At 43.5% G+C, this 16,849-nt stretch overlaps 1 protein-coding gene across 1 annotated transcript in view; it reads left to right on the forward strand.

Moving 5' to 3' along the window:
* The window catches only part of LOC131279372 (zinc finger protein 883-like), a 79,415-nt gene that overhangs the window by 15,461 nt on the left and 47,105 nt on the right, over positions 1-16,849 (forward strand). The gene's annotated exons all lie outside the window — the stretch shown is intronic.

Genomic DNA, 16,849 nt, shown 5'->3' on the forward strand with positions numbered 1-16,849 from the left:
AGACGTGTGTCTGTGTTGTGTGGGGGCTTTATATTACGTGATCCTTTTAAATATGATTTATACTGGAATTTCAATGTGATTTATACTGGAAAGTTATTACATATCTTCTAAAAACTTTTGTTTTCCTTAGTTATTTATTGCTCTATATTATTCTGGTTATGTATTTTTCCCTTATTATTAAATAACTGTCAGAAGTATAAATCCCTTTTAGTTATTTCTTTTCTTGCTCCTCCTCATCTTTTATTCTCCTCTTTCTTCTTCCATTAAACATGCAGACATTCCTGGAGCTCTTGACCCACCCAATAAGATATTTGCTTTCAGATCTACTTTGTTGCATTCATCTTGGGACTTTCCTTTTCCATTATCCTAGGACTTCCCTTTCATTCTCTCTTGTGTACTGTCCCCTGCTTCTTGGATCCTGCATTTGTCTTTTTCTTGGATTTCTTCCCCATTTTGTGAATCTCTTCCTCCATCAACTTCCTGAGAAAGGATACATTAAAGTAAAAATTTTCAACTTTTTATAGGTGAAATTGTCTTCACTCTACTCTTGTGCTTGATTGTTTGGGTAGATATAAAACTATAGGTTGAAAATCATTTTTTTCCAGAATTTTAAAGGCATTTCTTTATTGGTTTCTAGCTTCACTGTTGCTGCTAAGAATGCCATTCTGATTTTAAATGCTTTTTATGTGACATGGATTTTTTTCCTTTATAACTTTTTAAAAACTTTATTTTGTACATTTCGTAATTGAAAATATAAACAAAAACTAAAAAGAAAACAGTTGAAAAAAACATTTCTCAGTTAAATGTACTGGATACATTTTTTAATCATACAATATGTTACACAATATATAGTGTCTAGTATAGTGTATAGTATATGGTTCATAGTAATGCAGTCACCCAGTATTTGTCCTTTTGTGTCTCACTTGCTTTGCTCAACATAACGTCCTCCAGGTTCATCCATGTTACATTCTTTACGACTTCATTTCTTCTTACAGCTGCATAATATTTCATTGTGTGACTAGACGATTGTTTGCTTATTCATTCCTCTGTTGATGGAGATCTGGGTTGTTTCCAACTTTTGGCAATCATAAATAATGCCGCTATAAATGTCAGTGTGCAGATGTCTGTTCATGTCGTGCTCTCATTTCTTCTGGGTATATACCCAGTATTGGTATTGCAGGGTCACGTGGCAAGTCTATATTCAACTTCTTTAGGAACTGCAAACAATCCTCCACAGTGACTATACCATTCTGCATTCCCACCAACAGAGGAGAAGTGTCCCTATCTCTCCACATCCTCTCCAACACTTGTAGTTCTCTGTCTTTTAATAGTGGCCTTTCTGATAGGTATAAAATGATATCTCATTGTAGTTTTGATTTGCATTTCCTAATCATTAGTGATGTTGAGCATTTCATGATTTTTTTTTTTTTTTGCCATTTGTATTTCTTCTTTGGACAAATGTCTATTTAATTCTTTTGCCCATTTTTTAATTGGGTTGTTTGTCTTTTTATTGTTGAGTTGTAACATCTCTTTATATATCCTGGATATTAAGCCCTTATTAGATATGTGATTTCCAAATATTTTCTCCCATTGAGTTGGCTGCCTTTTCACCCTTTTGACAAAGACCTGTGAGGAGCAAAAGTGTTTAATTTTGACGACGTCCCATTTATCTATTTTTTTTTGTCTATTGCACATGGTTTGTGCGTAAGATCCAAGGGAATCACCACCTACTATAAGATCTTGAAAATGTGTCCCTACATTTTATTCAAGTAGTTTTATGGTCCTGGCTTTTATATTTAGGTCTTTGGTCCATTTTGAGTTGATTATTGTATAGGGAGGGAGATAGGGGTCCTCTTTCATTCTTTTGGTTTAAGATACCCAGTTGTCCCAGCACCATTTGTTGAAGAGACTGTTTTGTCCCATTAACATTAACTTGGTAGGTTTGTCAAAAACCAGTTGACTCTGTAGGTGAGGGTTTATTTCTGGGTTCTCAATTCTGTTCCACTGATCGATGTGTCTATCTTTATGCCAGTAGCATACTGTTGTTGTTTTATTTAAGATTTATTTATTTCTTTATTTTCCGCTCCTCTCCCCCCCGCCCCCTCCCTGGTTGTCTGTTCTCTGTATCTATTTGCTGCGTCGTCTTCTTTGTCCACTTCTGTTGTTGTCAGCGGCACGGGAATCTGTGTTTCTTTTTGTTGCGTCATCTTGTGTCAGCTCTCCATGTATGCAGCACCATTCCTGGGCAGGCTGCACTTTCTTTCACGCTGGGCGGCTCTCCTTACGGGGCGCATTCCTTGCGCATGGGGCTCCCCTACACGGGGGACATCCCTGCGTGGCACAGCACTCCACAACTGTAAAAACTGCAATAACTCAATTCAATTCTGATCCTAACTACTGGGAGTTAGACCAGACTCCAAAGGTACGGGAGATCCTCCCTCTAAAAGACTGTCCTACAGGCACCAACGGCAAGTTTGGGGGCCCAGGCTGCCCATGCTTCTGGCCAATTGGCTACAAATTTGGGGGTTCCCGCCATACCCATTAGGTTCGATAGTTCACTAGAATGATTCACAGCACTCACTGAAGCCAGATACAGTAATGTGGGAATAGACACACGTGTGCTCTGTAGTACCCAGAAACCTATAGAAAAGATGTGAACGACTCATCTCAGTAAACATTTTCACATGCAGGTTGTTGAGTGTTGCAATGAAGTTCGATTGCTCATCACCCTAAGCTAGCAATTACTCTCCACATTCAGATTCCCAGGTGTTTATTTTGCCTCAACCTCTTCTTTAGCCTTGAGTCCCAGGTGCCTCTGTACCTGTTTGAAATTTTTACCTAGCATGTTCAAATTTTACCTAGCATGCATCTAAAAATCAATGCATCCAAACGGAATCATTTTTTCCTTCAATTCTCCCTCCTTCAGTGTTTCCTGTCTTCATGAGTACCTTTGCAATTCATCTAGTTAGACTAATCAGGAAATTGGAAATAAACCTTGATCCCTCATACACTGTAAACCCCATATCTACTGCATTTCCAGATCTTATTTATTTTGCTTCTAAAAATTGCTCAGCTCCATCCACTTCTGTTCCAGCTAAACATGTTCTCTTGACAGAATGCTGTAGTAGACTCCTAAGTCATCTCCCAGCATTCTTTCCTGCCTCCCCACTGCCCACTGCTATCCATTCTCTACACTGCTGCCAGAGTGAGTTCTAAAAGACTCCCTTATGATCATACCTCTCCCCTGCTTTTTTTTTTTTTTTAAGGGTTAGAAGAATATATTTAGTGGTTTTTTATTTTTATTTTTTAAAGATTTATTTAGACTTACTGGTATTCTACTTAAGTCCATCGTTCATTCCCCATCCTGAGGATTCTGGGATGGTCATGTCCACTCTACCTCTAAATGAGATGGGGCTGCGATTCCATAGGGCCAGTGGATGGAACTACTCTCTTGCTTGCAGTTGTAAACACTCTCAGTTCCTCAGCATGATAGTTGTCCATCATCATCTCCTTGTTAGTTGTCCTGGTTGAGACCAATGAACTGGAGTGTAGGTGTTGCAACTCGGTTGAGATTCAGGGCCCAAGTGGCATATGAACAGCCCAAAGATTTAAGTCTCTCAGAAGTACACCTAACACCTCTAGTACTAATTATAGGTTCAAATAGAAGAGCTGAAGAGCCATGAGTAGGGAAACCACAGCTTCCAACTCTGTCATACTTGGGAGCATATATTCCAAAGTAGGTTCACTGGCAAGGCACCAAACTCCTGAGCTGTCTGCCCTGACATAGTGTCTGGATGTCTCCAGAGCCCTCACAGCCCTGCTATCTGTGGTAGTATCTACTTCGGCAGTTTGAGTTCCGCTGAGATGTGCAAAAGTGTAACTTCTGGAATGATCTCCTGACTCACTTGAAGTCTCTTAACCATATAAACTCATTTGTCTTTACCTTTTCCCCCTTTTGGTCAAGGTCTTTTTCCAGTTGCCTTGCTAGTTGGCGCTTGGTGGTAATCCCTCAGTGCCAGGGAGGCGCATCCCAGGAGGCGCATTCCCAGGAGGCTTCCCTGCTTTTAAAACTCTTCAACATTTTCCCATTTTTGACAAAGTCAAAATCCTTAAAATGACCTTCATGGCTCTGCATGACCTGGCCTTTTCCCCCCTCTCTATCCTCAGCCCACTTCATAATCTACTTGTTTCTATCTCTAGCAACACAAGCCTTTTATTTCCCAGAACTTGCCACTTTCTTGCCACAAGACCTTTGCTTATATAATATACTCTTGCTTCCACCTAGAATGCTCTATTCCTCTTTCTAATTGATTTATATTCATCCTTCTGCTCTAAGTTTCCTTCCACATTCAGGCATTTAACTAATATTCCTTGAGTGCTAATTACCTGGTTGCACTGAGCTAAATGCTGAGGATGCACTGGTGAACTAGGCATAGTCCTTGCCCACAATAGGCTTGCAGTTTTCCCCAAATATTCTAAATCCTTTTGTTACTGTATTTCTATGACACTTATTTCAGTAATTTATTTATTTGTAGTAAAGTAAGCTCCCCTGCTGGACTCTATCAGTTTACTGTGGCTGTTGTAACAACTTACCACAATCTTGGTTTGAAATAATACACATTTATTGTCTTACAGATCTGGAAGCCAGAAGTCCAAAATTAGGATCACCGAGCCAAAATCAAGGTGCCAGCTGGGAGATGCTCCCTCCAGAGGCTCTAGAGGAGAATGTGTTCCTCGTCTCGTCCAGCTTCTGGCCCCTGCTGACATACTTGGCTTATGGCCCTATCGCTCCAACCTGCACAGCCAGCATTTTCTTTTCTCTCTCTGTTCCATCTTCACAGCATTTTCTCCCCTCTCAGTGTGTAAAATCTTCCTTTGCTTCCTCTTTTGCAAGTTTTTGCATCTCACAGCATGTAACATCACAGCAACAACTTTCTAAGCGAGTAAAACTAGACTTTCATTTCCTCATTAGGTCGCCTGTAGGAAAATAAAATCTTTCCTATTCTGCCACCTTGTGGCTGTATCTTATTACTGCTTTGCAAGTTTTTTTAAAAAGCATTTTATGTATTTTATTATTTTATCTTATTTTATTTTTGAGATACTGAGGATTGAACGCAGGGACTGCATATGTGGGAAGCAGGCGCTCAATCACTTGAGCTACATCTGCTCCTCTTTGCTAGTTTTTTTAATTAAAAAGTTTCAGTGGACACATCAAAGGAAGACTGATTTTCCAAAATAAAAAATCAAGATCCTCAACAGTCATCTGCCAAGATCCTTTTTGACCATATAGGATAACATTCACATGTTCCAGGGATTCGGATGTAAATAACTTTTGAAGAATGATTTTTCAACCTTTCCCAGCCTCTATACTCCACAAAGGGAAGGATCCAATCGCCTTCCTTATTTTCCCTAAGCAGTAGTCCTTGCACAGAGATGCTTGCTAAATATATTTTGAATGAATGGATGACAGCACCCATGTGTAGTATTTCATAGCAGTCATGGCAATTTCCAGTTTTATTTTCATCTGTGTGCTTGTTCATTTAATGGCCATCTTCCCTACATTGGGCAAGAGTCTTGACACTTTTTGGTTATTGCTGCCAAAATACTGTCCCTGAATGAGGGCCAGGCATGGCGTATGCCTAGTTAACAATCAGATTCCCCAAGTGGCTGTGTGAAAGGAGGGATCACAACTAGGGAAATGCCAAGTGTCCTCAGGAGTAAGCATTCAAAGAACTTTTCCCCCAGAATTGTCGAGGTTCCTCTCCAATAGCCTGCCTGACCACACTCACCTACTCCCCAGGCTCTGTTCCCTTCCAGTCTCCCCTAAATATGGTCTAGCATATTTGCTATAGACTCTGATTAAGCTAGGGAAAGTGATTCCCCAAATCACCTACCCAAATTTGAATTGCTTAAACTAATTGTAGTTGAAAAAAATGCAACAATATTTCCTTACAGACAGGTGACAATTAATTAGCAGATTTCCACTGTTCAGCCCACTCTCATGATTCTTATCAATGTATCACAACATGCAACTTTATAAGTGAGTGGTGCTAGGCATTTCCTCATCAGGTCCTCTGCAGGGAAAGAAAATCTCTCTTTTCCTGCCGCTTTGTGGATCCCTCCTAGTTCTGCTTTGCTGGTTTTTAATGAAAGAATCTCTGTGGAAACATGAATCTTATCAGGATTTAGCATTTCTAGAAGGAAATTTATTTGGTTCTTTGGCTTATAGCACTTACTTCTTTTCAGGAGGCCAGACAAAAGGGTAGGCAATGAGGAAACTAGGTTTGGATTGAAAGTGTAAATTTGGTGCCTGCTGTGGGCTAAGCTGTTTGGAATCAGAGAAGAATACAACCCGGTTGTTTTCCCTCCAGGGCTCAGTGTCCAGTGGAGGGAGATAGAGAATTATGTGGTGCAAGGCCATGAACAAAAGAATGAAGAGAAGGTAGGCTCTTTGGAAGGGGTGCACATGGAACGGAGCTAAGTGGCCTCAAGCTTTCTCCTGGGAAGCTGGGATCCCGTGGGTTGGTGCCCTCGGCAATAGGGTGCTTGTCTGTTCCCTGCTGGTTGTCAGGGACCTGTCTTCACCGCCACTGCTGTTCTTTGCATGGACCTGGGCACTCGGCAAAAACTAATTGGTTCCTAATTTGGATGCTTGTGGCATTCCTTTTATCCAGAAAATACATCAGATCCTTGTGGCTGTAGGCAACAAAATGCAATAGCCTTTCTTCAGATGAGTCATCAACAACCTGAAGCTACATTTCAGGCATGGAATAATGTGCTGAATTGCTCAAATGTTTGGAAACTGCAGTGTTTTCTTTAGACAAAACAGGTCTTTGGAATGCAACTGTTTATCTCCCATCCTTTGAAGAGAACAGTGCGAAAGCATGAGTTTATTGTCAGAAGGGGCGATGCAAAGACCTATGGGGAAGAGCCGGTGTTTCTCAATGGGGCGTTACTGCCGTGCTGGCTGAAACAGCTGCACCTTGTAGGGGACTGGCCTCAGCACTGCAGAGCGTCCATCATCCCCGGCTTCTGGGCACCAGATGTCAGTAGTGTTTCTTAGTGACCATGAAGACCAGAACTACCCTTATTCCTCCCAGAGTCCCAAACCCCCCCTTCCCCCAGGACTCGTGCTGCCAGAGGTAAAGAACCACTGACGCTTCTCACTGTCATTGATGGGAAAATTGAGGGCCAGATGGAAGGAGCTTGCCTAGGTAACAGACAAGCCATATATCAAACAATCAGAGAAGATTTGCTGAAAACCTACTATAGGAACTCAAGCACTTTACTAGAGCTTGGGCAAGCCACAGAAGTACCAGAAATGACCAGTTTTCCAAAGAGGACAGAAAGAGTGAAGGAGCTAAGATTTATTGAGCATCCTTTGCATTCTAGCACCTTCGAAACCTGTCCATGTAAGATTTGCCACAACTCTGAGGAAACAAAGACCCAGAGAAGTTAATTGTGGAGTGAGAATATGATCCCAGGTTCTTCTGACTCCAAAGTCAGTTATCCATTCACTTATTACCTTTCCAGTGTATGTGCAAGCTTAGAAATTAGTGTTAAAATATTTTCCAAAATTTGGAAATAAGGTAAAAAGGATGACCATATATCCTTTAAAAGTTATGCTGGAGCACTGTCTAAAAAGCCTTGCTAAGTGTCATCTGGCTCTCTAGAAAATATAACTATTTAACTTACTATTTACGATTGTTGAGGGCCCAGACTCTAAAGTTAGAGACCAACTAACAGAAAACCAAGAAAGTACAAATGATTTTTTTCCCAAGGAGGATAGATATGTAAATGATTCTGTCCAATAGAGAAGATTACTGTAAAGGTTATAGATTTATTGCCTTGTAAAACACTGACTCCTTGTATCTAACCTAGCAGTTTTATTCCAGATTTTTTTTTCTTTCTCACATCCTCTTTTGAACCAGCTGCCCTTCTTCTGGTTTCCTCAGTAATGAATTAATGAAATCATTGACACATGTTTACTATATAGTATGAGAATTAGGTTTTAAATTCCTTGGAGATTATATTTTTTGGAGAATGGGTTATATTTTGTACTACCATAAGCCAATATCACTTGGCTGCTACAGTGTGAGAGTAAAGCTCCAACTGCTATATAGAACAAATGAGAAGGCTGAGAGCCGGCAGAGTCAAAGACAGGGCTTTGGAGGAGGAATAATATTTGAATAGGTAGCAATAAAGGAGGGCTCTCCAGGGGAGGATTGCAACACAAGCAAAGAAAGAAGGAAATTAAGCTTTTTGGTAGAGGCTGTGATTAGAAGAAGGGCGCCTGGTTTAGTCTTTCTCCTTGGATCAAGTTCTTGACCTCATGAGATGTGAATGTGAAGAGTTTTGTTTAAAGACTACTCTAAGTGGCCATGGTGGCTGCTGGGTGTGGGGAATGGGAGGAAGAGATGAGATGTGGAGGCGTTTTCAGGACTTGGAGTTGTCCTGGGTGGTGCTGCAGGGACAATTACCAGACATTGTATGTCCTCCCATGGCCCACTGGATGGAACGTGGGAGAGTGTGGGCTATGATATGGATCATTGACAACGAGGTGCAATGATGCTCGGAGATGTGTTCACCAAGTGCAATGAATGTCTCATGATGATGGAGGAGAATGTTGCTATGGGGGGGGAGTGGGGTGGGGGTATAGGGGGACCTCATATTTTTTGAATGTAATATTAAAAAAATAAAGACAAAAAGAAAAAAAAAGACTACTCTAGGGGAGTGGCTGTAGTTCAGTGGTTGAGTGCCTGCTTCCCATGTTCGAGGTCCTGGGTTCAAATCCCTGGTACTTCTTAAACAAACAAGGAAGCGGATGTGACTCAAGTGAAAAGGCCTCCACCTACCATATGGGAGGACCTAGGTTCAATCCCTGGGGCCTCCTGGTAAAAAAGAAGAAGAGAAAGCGTGCCCACATGGCAAACCGAGTACCCCATGGTGACCCAGGTGCCCATGCGGTGAGCCTAGTGCCCGCATGCTGAGCCAGTGCCCATGTGGCAAGGCAGTGCCCATGTGAGTCCCCACATGGTGAGCCAATGCCTGCGCGGTGAGCTGAGTGCCTGCACAGTGAGCCAGTGCCTGCGCAAGTGAGTCACGCAACAAGATGATGATGCAACAAAAGAGGTGAAGGGGAGAGTCAAGGTGAAGCGCAACAGAGACCAGGACCTGAGGTAGCACAATTGACAGGGAACAGCTCTCCACATCAGAGGTCCCCAGGATCAAATCCCAGTGAATCCTAGAGGAGAAAGATGAGAAGACAAGAAGAGAAATAGAAGAGAAGATCACACAGCGAATGGACACAGACAGCAAAAACAACAGGGTGGGGGTGGGGATGGGGTGGAGGAGGAGAAGGAAAAGAAACCAAACCAAACAGAAGAAAACTACTATTCAATGAGGGCAGAATTTGGAGCTAATTTATTCAATAACATATTCTTTGTTCCTGGACATAGTGGACCTGGAGAGGCTGTTTGTTGAATGAGTAAGTTCATCAAAATGGAAGACTATGATTAGGTTCCATTCATTGACCAGACCCTGTGCCAAGCTCTTTACACAAATAATTGTGTCAGTTCTCACTTTGATGGTATGAAGCAGAATTTTCTAATTTTTTTAAATGGTCTTGTGCGGCGGCTTGCTCGGTCGGTAGAGGTGGGGTCTGGCTGCGGACGAGGGGTCGGTCCAGCTCTGGATGAGGGGTCGGTCCCGCTTGGGACGAGGGGTCGGTCCCACCTGGGACGAGGGGTCGGTCCGGCAGCAGACGAGGGATCGGTCTCACAAGGGGTTGCGCGGTTCGGCTGACGGGGTCGCCCGGCGAAGCCGGCGACGAAGGGGTCGCCCGGAGAAGCAGGCGACGAAGGGGTCGCCCGGAGAAGCAGACGACGAACTGGGGACAAGGGAGGCCAGGCCCTTGTCGGGGGCTCTCAGGACTGGAGGGCGCACGGCAGAAGAACTACCGCGGAGACAAGGTAAACACGCAAGTCCACTTTACTGAGGGAGAGGCAACAGTTTTATAGGGGCTGGGGAAGGCTGATTGGTCGAAGCCACGCCCTGTTCTGATTGGTTGCCGGCGAAAGGTCAGTGGGCGGTACTGGACGGGGGGGGGGGGGGGGGGGTGGTGGTGGTGGTTATGGATTGGCTGTCGCTGTTGCTGGGGGAAGGGGCAGGGTTTAGGGATTGGTGGCTGCTGTTGCTGGGGTGGAGGGCAGACTTGAGTTTCCCACCCACGCCTGGCTGTTGCTGCTGTCGGGGGAAGGGAAAAGGGCGGGCTGGATTTTTCCGCCCACACCTGGCTGTTGCTGCTGTCGGGGGAGGGGAAAAGGGCAGACTGGAATTTTCCGCCCTGCTGCGCAGGGAGAAAGAAGAAGAAGGGTGCTGCCCCACAGGCATTGGGTGGCGCCATCCGGGAGGAGGGGCGGCCGCGGAAGCATGGCTGCGGAGAAGGGGAGACCCGAGGGCACTCTGCGCCCATGCCGAGCTTCCTTCAGGGGTGGCGGTGGGCCCGACCAACCACCCTATTATGGGGGCAGCGGAATTAGGCCTACCGTGGCCGCTCCCCTGCCAGGCCAGCAAACCACACTTCAGCCCGAGGGGTGACCGCAGTCCTGCCTATGATAAAACTGTAACATGGATGATCTTTAATTTGGGGACCTCCTTAATCCTTTCTCCATGACTCAAGACTTATAATTATTCCTTCCATTGCCCAAACTTTCTCTTCCCACTCCAAGGCTGGTGGTGTCATCATTATTGTAATGAGTCAGTCCTAAATTACGGGTTGTTAAGAGAGGCCCAGAGGGCAGGCGATCTGGGTTACCTGGGGACATGCATACGTAAGTACTTGCTGAATTTTTTTTCTAATTGTATTATCTTTTTTTATAAGATACTGAAATCAAACAAAATGTTACAATAAAAAAATATAAGCGGTTCCCATATACCCCACTCCCCACATCCCCACACTCCTCCCACAACAAGTACTTCTTTCATTAGTGTGGGACATTCATTGCATTTGATGAGCAAATTTTAGAGCATTGCTACACAGCATGGATTATATTGCTGAATTTTAATGAGTGGATCTGGAGGCAACAATCCCTGAGGTCCTTGGTTTTCTGACCCACAGGGCACCCTGGTATTGTGGTGGGAATTTTAAACTAAAACAGAGGGAAAGTGGTTCTGCTTTCACCCCTGTCCCTATCCCATGTGAGAAGAGATCTCTGGACCTCTTATGAGAAGACTCTCCATGTTTCTGTGTACTGGAATGGAGTCCCAGACAGAGATGTGTTGCTCCAATTCTCCCTTCAAGAAAGGACTCACTATGCTGCCCAGTTGTGAGGGGTATGGTTGACTGACAGCCTCCAACTGGTGACTCATTCAGATTTGCCTGGACCCTTGAGTCCAGGTACCAGTCTAGGATGGCCCCAGCCAATGACTGAGCAAGAGTGTGATACAAGGGCTTACCCATTTCTGCTAGATGTAGGACTCCTCTAATAGCCTCTGGAGCCCCCCATTGGGAACAGAAACTTTATCTGATCTACATGATGGTCTGATAGCTCCCCTTGCCCAATACTGCTTCCTCCGTTGCCCATTCACAAATATTACTCCCTAATAAACATTTATCATTCTCAAGTCTGCTTCAGCATCTCCTTTTTGGAGAACCCAGCTAACACAGATGGGATGTTGGTAGTGCCAAACAATTTTCCAATGGTGAAGGGAATGGAGAATTTAAAATTGGATTTGAGCCAACATTAGCAGCATGTATATTGACCTGACTGCTAGGGACCAACAAATATTTCCACTCTGGCACATGGATCAAATAAGCTTGTGGTTCTTGTTATTCTTCTTGGCACAGAATATGCCTTGGTATAGTGTAACATGGCTTAAATGTTGCCACTGGCTTTCTCAATGAAGAATTTGTCCAACTGATTGAGAGTGTAACTGAGGACAAGGTCATGAGTACATTTCCAGCCAGCCAGTTCGTTTCATTCAAGTTACCCGGTTATAGATGGACTGTTATCTGTTCACACATGAACTCCATAAACCCCTTGCCCACCCAAAGTCATAGTCATGACTTGGGCCACTTGCTTCTCAACAACCTGGAAGACTGTCATCCTTTTCTTGGGCCTCTTATAAAATGCCCTATGTTTGGTATTTGTGTGAGAGTCTTAATGTGGTTATGACCAGGTATTTTTTGGTATGTAAGCAACTCCTATAATTCCTCATCAGAAGAGAAATACCCCTAAATCATCCATCCATCCATTCATCCATCCAATGGTTGTTGATCTCCCTTTATTGCTCAGACTCTTGCAGCCACATGCCAAGCACCACATCTTTAAGAAATCTGCATGCAGCTTCTTCAGTAGCAACTACCAGGCAGACTCCTTTGAGGGCTGACAGCATTACTATTCCTGTCATCTGTTTTTCATGTCAGAAACAGCAGGCCCCAATTCATGTAGTGGAGCCAATAAGAGTGAGGGCTCAGGCCTCAGACAATCTCAGATTCAAATATGGGTTCTCCCATTCACGATTCTGTAAAACAAGATAAAATTGTTTTACAGCTCTCATGCAGAGCTTATGAAGATTTGATAAAATAATGTGCGTAAAGTGAACATTTAATGCTGACTGAGGGCTTACCCTATTTCAGACATTGAACTATTATTTTAATATATCTGGGCCCAGGGACAAGTGAGACTTGGACTGCTACAAAACATACTTCCATTGTAACTATTTGTCTTGGTAAATGGACCTTGGCATAATCCCTGCTTGGAGCGCCCTGCGCAAATATGACTTTGTGACAAGATGTTCTTTCTTTGGTTACCAGGCTTTTTTTTTTTTTTTAATTATTTATTATTTTTTTAAAAAATTACATTATGAAAAATATGGTCCCATTCAACCCCACCGCCCCCGGCCTCCCACTCCCCCGACAGCAACACTCTCTCCCATCATCATGACACATCCATTGCACCGGGTAAGTTCATCTCTGAGCATCACTGCACCCCATAGTCAATGGTCCGCATCATAGCCCAGACTCTCTCACGTTCCATCCAGTGGGCCCTGGGGGGATCTATAATGTCCCGTAATTGTCCGTGAAGCACTATCCAGGACAACTCCACGTCCCGAAAACGCCTCCACATCTCATCTCTTCCTCCCGTTCCCCACACCCAGCAGCCACCATGGCTACCGTTTCCACACACATTCCACATTTTCTCTGTGGACATTGGATTGGTTGTGTCCATTGCACATCTATGTCAAGTGAGGGCTTAGATTCCACATGTGGTTACCAGGCTTTTGCCACTTTGTTGTGTTGAAATCCAAGGACCTTACATATTAAACTAGCTGATGCACCATGGCTCTAATGTAGCAGTTTGCAATCGGATATCAGTGCTATGCTTGAAATGTGGAGATATAACTAGATAAACACTCTGCTCTTAAAAGATTGATAGATTGGGGGGCAGGTGACTGGGCAGCTCAACCCTGGAATGGCTGGCCATTCTTGACAAGAGTCAGGACCATATTCAGTGGTCCCATTAAAGACAAGGCCCAAAGGCCAGCTCTTCAGGGCAGCAGTAGACCAGAGGGTCACTTGTCCCATCTGCTGCTGTTCTGCTGAGACCCACTCAACAGAATTGCTCTTCCTCCCTCGGCAGAAAGGCAGGAGTCAGTGCCCCTGGACCTGTAGGCTGGCAGAACAACTCAGTTCTCACCCCTTTCTCCCTAACAGAAAGCACAGAACCTTGTCTGGAGTGGGAGAAACAGAAACCCTCTACTCCTCAGAGACCCTCCTTTTCCTTCCCTGCTGGATCAGGAGAGGACAGGATGTCATTGAAGAGTGCTTGTTTTCCGTCTTTACTTCTTGTGAATTTGTGCTCCTTGGATAAAGCCCCATTTACCTGGAGGAAGAAACAACCATTCTGGTTCCATGAAGAGCTCTAAGAAATGGGAGGTCAGTCTTTAACTGGACCTAATCATGTTTCCCTTTTTTTCTCTTCTTATTCTTCTTCATTACTATTGGTTCTTCTGTTTTCCTATATGAAATTGTTTACTTTCGACTGTATAATCAAATTGTTTTTAAATCATCCTCATACTGGCCAGGAGTTCCTTCAGGGCCCAGCCCCGACCTTGTCTATCTCTTTAGCCTTCCAAATGCCAGATATACACCCAGCACAGTAAGCATTTGATCATGATAATTGAACTAAGTTCAGTCATCATTTTTTGAAACCTTTTAGTAGCATCATCTCCTAAAGCAACTTGCTACACCACAGAAAAAATTGCTCTGCAATCAAATGCTGAATCAGTTATCTTGCTTTATACAATAGATGCATTTCCTATACATGGGGTGGGCAAGTGAACTTTTGTAAATTAACTCTTTGTCCCATGTGTTTACACTTTTACACTACCATCTGGGAAATTCCTTAATATCAGTAATTACTTTTCTGTTTCCACTTCCTCTTTTTTTTTTTCTTTCTGGTCATCCTTCCTTATCTCTCTGCCTCGTTCAATGCTCCCCAATACAAAAGTTATTCTTTCATTCGACTGTGATATTTATTGATCACCGACAACCTGTGAGAGTGTTTTCAGATCATAGGTCCACAGCTCTTAGCACAAATATTTAAATGCAGCGCAAGTGTATTATTTAAGGGAACTCTTTTTTAAAGCAAAGTATCCCTCTTGACTGATTCAATTAGTTCATCTTTGGTTTTGTCTGGATTTTCTTTCACCAAGTCTCTAGATGGATGGCATTGCATCTACTGGGTATTTTTGCAGTCTTGTCCTTGCCATTTCAGTTCTTCTAGTCTTTCCTGGCAGTGCCCAACCTAATCGCCAAAACGTGGCAAGTTTGAAATGGAAGCGAATAGCCAAAATGGGGAATAGTCAATTCAAGTCTTAGTAGATAAGATAATATAAAACATAAGCTTTTGCTCATAGATTTTAGTTTAAAGCTCTCCCTCCACTCCATTGATACAATAATATAAATTAGGAGGTGAATGCCCAAAAGCAATCGTTATTTACAAAAGGATTTTCAAGAAGATTCACTTTAATAACAAGAATTCCTAGTGCTTTTAAAGATAGGATTTTGCGTACAAAGCATTCCAAAGGTGGTGCTGTGTAGCAGGTGCTACGAGAGGTACAAAGTGGACCAAGGTAGATATCTCCTCCTTCAGGGAAATTATTCCTTGTATGGAAAAAAAAAATACCAGAATGAGACAGTATTGCCCTACAGTATAAGAGTCCAGAGTTAGGAAAGCTGTGGGATGGGATAGGGACGGTGTGTGCAGCAGCCGCTGCTAACGCTCATGTCAGCCTCATAGCCCAGGAAGAGTTCATTGTGCAAACCTGGCTGCTCATGGGCTGCCATCTTATTCTTGGAGAGAAGCAAATAGAGGGAATAAGGCAGTCAGCCTTTTCCACCAGATGCAAGCTCAGGTCAGCAAAACCCACTACAATCCATGATGGGTGAAGTGACATAAACTTCAAAATACCAGAGATTGGATATTGGTTGAACATGAACAAGGAATGATCACTAAGGGGCTGGGGTGACTTTCTTTTGTAAGCAGGCCACAGATAGAAAGCCATGATTCTTAGGACCTCTACCCACTCTCTTGTGCCCAGCTCCTCCCATGACACCAGCCTCTTTCTGTTTTGAGAGTACACAGGATCCTGCCTCAGTATTCCTCCCACCTAGAGAAAATAGTCTTCTCAACTACACTACACATTTCCATACCTTCCCTACTTTTCAAGACTTACCCTAAGCTCCACCTTCTCCAGGAAGCATTTTCTGACCTAACCGTCCAGACATTATGCTGTGGATTCTACACATATTGAGTCCCTACAGCCATATGTTAGGTAAATTATCCCCAAAGGAGGATGTTCAGTCCAGAGAGGTTAACTGACCTGTCCATACGGTTTCCTAATGGCAGAAATGGGAGCAAAGCCCAGCTCTGCATGACCCCGAACTCCATGCTCTTAAGCACTTTCTACATAATGGCTTATTTCATTATGCTTTTTCATTAGATTTTTTAGTGAGTATATGAAGCATTACCCCAACTTCACTTGAAAGAAGGGAAGCTACCATTTCTCCCATGGGGCCCATTGGGTAGGGATATAGGCATCATGGTTAAAGAGTTCATCATTAATTGTGGGGCAGGGAAGGTTGCAAAGGCTGGATGCAGAGAATAAGGAAAAGTACCTAAAGAATATCGAGTACCAGACACCGTATTTTAAAGACTATTTTATTCAGCCCAACTTTAATGCTTTATGACAGGTACTATCATCTTTTTTTTTTTAAGATTTATTATTTATTTATTTCTCTCCCCTTCCCCCCAACCCCCCATTGTCTGCTCTCTGTGTTCATTCTCTCTGTGTTCTTCTGTATCCGCTTGCATTATCCAGTGGCACTGGGAAACTGCATCTCTTTTTTGTTGCGTCATCTTGCTGTATCAGCTCTCCATGTGTGTGGCACCACTCCTGGGTAGGCTGCGCTTTTTTTTTGTGCGGGGGGTCTCCTTGCAGGGCATACTCCTTGTGTATGGGGTACCCCCATGCTGGGACACCCCTGCGTGGCACGGCACTCCTTGCACACTGCAGTGCTGCATGTGAGCCAGCTTACCACACAGATCAGGAAACCCTGGGGATTGAACCCTGGACCCTCCATATGGTAGATGGATGCTCTATCAGTTGAGCCACGTCTGTTTCCCACTATAATCTTTAATAGAGACAATTTTCTGTTTTGAGGTTCATGAAAACTTAATTCCTCTCATTATCTTTGACTTTTTTATTCCAAGCCAGATCTGCGGTTAAATCTGGTTCTAAAAGACAGCTCTTTATAACATCCACTATTTTTCTTGAGAACATG

This window comes from Dasypus novemcinctus, chromosome 8 (assembly GCF_030445035.2).
Source record: "Dasypus novemcinctus isolate mDasNov1 chromosome 8, mDasNov1.1.hap2, whole genome shotgun sequence".
Lineage (NCBI taxonomy): Eukaryota > Metazoa > Chordata > Mammalia > Cingulata > Dasypodidae > Dasypus > Dasypus novemcinctus.